This window comes from Sorex araneus, chromosome X (genome assembly GCF_027595985.1).
Source record: "Sorex araneus isolate mSorAra2 chromosome X, mSorAra2.pri, whole genome shotgun sequence".
NCBI classification, from domain to species: domain Eukaryota; kingdom Metazoa; phylum Chordata; class Mammalia; order Eulipotyphla; family Soricidae; genus Sorex; species Sorex araneus.
The window spans coordinates 107,531,942-107,536,896 of record NC_073313.1 but is presented as its reverse complement, the minus strand read 5'-3'; positions in this window follow the sequence as shown (position 1 = coordinate 107,536,896).

Genomic DNA, 4,955 nt, shown 5'->3' with positions numbered 1-4,955 from the left:
AACTCAGTCCTATACTGTTCTTCCCCATCTTGGGAAGTTATTTTCCTTTCTCTTCTACTTCCCAAAGGCTTTCTATTTTCAACCCTGAGTCTGAGCATCTTTATTTCTCAATATTTTCATTCTTAGAAAATAATAATCAAAGGGCACAAACTTCATTTAAAAAATGAATACGTTCTTGGAATCTAATGTCTATAATGGGTGTAGAATCTATAATTTAAAATACTATAGACTCAGAGAGATAGTATAGCGGGTAGGGGATTTTTCTTGCACAGAGGAGTACTGGGTTCAACCCTTGGCACTGCCTATAGTCTGCCAAGCACCACCAGTAGTGATCTCTGAGCACAAAGCCAGGAGCAATTCCTGAACACTGCCAGATGTGGCCTAAAAACTAAAAAAAAGGGTCTGGAGCAATAGCACAGCTAGTAGGGCCTTAGTCTTGCACGCAGCCAAGCCGGGTTCGATTTCCAGGATCCCATATGGTCCCTGAGCACTGTCAGAGGTAATTCCTGAGTGTATCACCCAAAAAGAAAAAAATAATTAAAAATACTGTAACATCTATCTATCTATCTAGATATCTATATTTGCTTTTTGGGTCACACTCCTGGCGGTGCTCGGGGGACCATTTGGGATGCTGGGAATCAAACCGGCCTCAGCCGCGTGCAAGGCAAATGCCCTACCCTCTGTGCTATTGCGCCAGCCCATATAACATATATATTTTAATTTTACTTTTTAATTGAATCACTGTGAAATAGATCCTTACAAAGCTGTTCATGATTAGATCTCAGTCATACAGTATTCCAACACCCACCCCTTCACCAGTGTACATTTCCCTCGCACCAGTTTCCGCAGGTTACCTCTCATAACCACCCACCCCACCCCCACCCCTCAGCCTGCCCCTATGGCAGGCGCTTTTCTTCTCTATCCTTCTCTGTTTCTGTCTCTCTTCCTCTCATTTTGGGCATTTTGGTTTGCAACATTGTTACTGAAAGTTGTAACATATTTTAAAGCTGCTAAGAGAATAAGTATTAAATGTTACCACCCATTAAAAACTGGTAACTGCAGCCAGAGAGAAAAGACAGCATGTAAGGTGCTTGACTTGCACATTGCTGATCCAGGTTTGATCCCTGGCATCAGAGAGGGTTCCCCAAGCTCTGCCAGGAATGATCCCTAAGCACAGACTCAAGAGTAAGCCCTGAGTGTTACAGGGTGTGGTCCCAAAATCCAAAAAACCAGGTTAAGGGATATACATGATAAGTTTTCAGTACCTATATTGCAAACCATAATGTCCAAAAGGAAAGAGAGAGAGAAACAGCAAGAGAAGAAAATTGTCTGCCATAAAGGCAGGCTGCAGGGTGGTGGTGGGAGGGAATCTGGGGACACTGGTGGTGGGGAATGTACACCAGTGAAGGGATGGGTGTTGGAACATTGTATAACTGAAATCTAAACCATAAACAACTTTGTAACTGTATCCCACAGTGATTCAATAAAAAACAGTTCAAAGCAAACAACTACAAAAGAAACCTACAAAAAGATAGAAACTTATCTTAAAATGTATAGATTTTATTTTTTCTGATTCAAACTACAAAAATAGATTCATAATTATATACAAAGGATATTTAATGCTATTAAGTAGTTTATGTTTCAGTTTTTAGCAGAGAAGAATGGCATTGTGTGTAGAAACAAATATGTTATATGCTTGGGAATTTTAAGCAGTGATCAGAGGGACCAAGAAACTCCTGGTAATTATCAGCTAACGAGGCTGATGCTTGGCTGGAGCCTGAGGATGTGGCGCTGCTCAGGTTCTGTGGTAATGGGACCAGCAAGGTCACCCTAATGGTGTTGATGGCTTCCATGGCCACACCTTGCTTTCCTCAGAAGACTTCAGGGTTATATTTGGAAATACGTGAGGCCCTCCAGAGCCACACACATATTTTTTAAAAAAAATTCTTTGCTTTTTTTCGGGTCCACATTCATCAAGGCTCAGGGGCTACTCCCACCTCAATGCTCAGGGATTCCTCCAAGCAGTGTGGGTGGGCAGAGCATGTGGTGCCAGGTGCCTGCATACAAGGCTCCATATCACTAAATTATCTCTATGGTGTCAATCATTCTTTTAATAAAATGAGAGACATAGTGCATGTACAGCTAGTAGGGCACTTGTCTTGCATAGCAAACCTGGGATTGATCACTGGCAACTCTGAGTCTACCAGGAGTGATCCCTTAATGAATGTGGATTCAGGAATAAGCCCTGAGAACCACCAGGTTTAGTCCTCAAAGTGAAAATAAGTAGTTTCTACCGAACATCTATCTTACTCATAGACATAATAAAGCACAAAAATTGTAAGTCAAGATATTACACGTTGGTAACAGTATGTAGTCTGTCTCTAACTTTAATAGCTATGCCCTTTAGGCAAATGAATAAGAGTTCAGAACCACTCTGCTTAATATACTGTCTTGTGATGTCACCATATCAGCATGTGACCTCTGAAGTTGCTGCAGCAGGAGGAAGACAGGAGCAGTTCATTGACTATTTTTAAGGGTCGGATCTAGAAATGGCTTGTGTAATTTCTGTCCACATTCTGTTAGTTAGAATCCAACCACATGGTCTCATCCTAATTGCCAAGGAGGACAGGGACTGTGTTCCCAGGAAGAGAAATGATGAAATAGATCTGATGAGCCTATAATATGTTTGTTTGCCATAGGAAGTGACTTAATTTTCTTTGCTTTCATCTACTTCTCTGTAGAATGAGGATAATAATAATAATAATAACAGACTATATTTACAGACATTTTGCAAATATAGAGTTAGTACACGTTCAGTTTTCAGAACAATGCCTAGTACATAGTAAGTATATGAATGCATGTATATATGTATGAATATTTTTAAATGAAACTTGACACATGGTGAGGATTATTAACAATTGCAGAGTGGAGTTGGTGAAACAAATTATTTTGCAAACAGACAAACAGGAGAAAGCATGAGTAAAGGGGTAAAAGGAAGAATGGGGTGTCTTCTGAGGCATGGGGCGATAAGAGATATATCTGGAATGGTAGTTTAGTGCTTAATTATTGAGCTCCTCAAGTACCTATTTGTTGTAAACTACCAACCATTGAAAAAACTGGATGATAAGTTATTCATAGCCTCAAAGAATCATAAAGTATAATGAATACTACATAATATATAGTCCAATCTCCTCATCTTACAGAGAAAAATTAAGGCCAAGAGAGAATTTGGTAACTTGTTCAATGTGACACAATTTGCTGATAGCATGGCTGAGATTCTTTAAGCCTTGAAGCATGTTTGTCCTGGTTTTTAGCCATAATTTACTTCGCTCCAAAAAGTGTAAGAGACTTTACACTTCTAAAATAAATTTGTCAGGTTTTAACCTCCAATTTACTAGTTACTACTTCTTCTTTGGATTACAGCTTCCTCTTCTGAAACCATGATCTCTAAGGTCTTCGTTCCAGGTCTAAAGTTCAAATTAACAGAACTGAGAAAATTTATAATCAGTTTAGCTTGACGGTCTAAAACAGATATGCATCCCTTAACTATCAGTTTTCCTTTCTTAGTACAGAGCCAACATTTTAAAACCGGGAATATGGCTACCGTAATAAAAATTGTATTTCCAGTCTCATGTATGCTTATGAGAGCCAAGGTTATTAACTCAGACCAATGAGCTATAAGCTGTGTTTTGGTGGTGAACACAACTTTCAGGAAGTATTCTTGAAAGAAGGCTGTTTTTATCTTTCTTCCTCCTATAAGGAATGTAGAGATGATGACTAGAGTTGAAGAAACCACTTGGAGTCATAATGTGATATTGGCTTACACAAGGAAGTTCTAAGCCTGAGAGTACAGATCAAAATGATAGAACGCTGGGTAAAAAAAATACTGCTAAATCAGAATGACAGCAGAATTATCACTAGCCTGGACTTCTTGTGTTAACATTCACAAGAAATGAATCTTAATACACTGTCACTTTGGGCTATGTCACTTGCAACTAAACCTGCATTAAAACTGGTATCTTTAAAGAGCCTGAACCCAAGTGACACAAATTTTCAAAAAATTTGAGCTTGAATGGCCATTACCAACAATATGGAAGTTGAAGGTAGAGTGGCTTTTAAATTATAATTTTATTATAGTTTAGATAATAGGGTTACAGTAGTATTTTATTTTCTGTTATTGATGCAGAAAGTTACTGTATACCGCTGCCACCAAAGTGCCCATATGCCTCCACCCTTGTCCCCACACCACCTCTGGTATGACCCTCCTTCCCACTCTCCATTATTTGTTGGTTTTTGTTGATCAACAATGTGCATACTGTTACTTAACACCACCCATTGCTCCAGACCCTCCACCTATGTTTGGGTGTTACTTACAGTCAACCTAATCATTCTTCCTGACCACTGATATCCAGTCTGGGACTATCAGGTCTGTAATCTAGTGACCTTGTTTTATAATCAATTGATATTTTCCACATCTCTGATTTGTTTTTCTATATACCACATATGAGCAAAATCATTCAGTTATGTCTCTGGCTTATTTTGTTCAGCATGATAACTTATGATTCCATTCAAGTTGCCATGAACTGCATGACCATTTATTTCTTGTGCATAGTGTTTCATCGTGTACACGTACCAAAATTTACTCATCTGTTTATCTATTATTCAACAGTTGAGCAGCTCTCATATCCTGGCTATTATATTAGGAACTGAAATAAATATATTTGTTCTTATATTTTTATAATTAATGATTTTGTGTTTGGGGAGTACATGCGTAGGAGTGGGATTGCTGTGTCAAAATGGAACTCCATTCTTACTTTTTGAGACAGATTCATATTCTTTTCAATAGAGGCCAGATCACGTGTTATTCCCATCAACACTAAAATTACTATTCCTTTTCACTGCACCCCTGTCAACACTAGATTTTTTCATTTTTAAAAATAACATCATCCTCACAG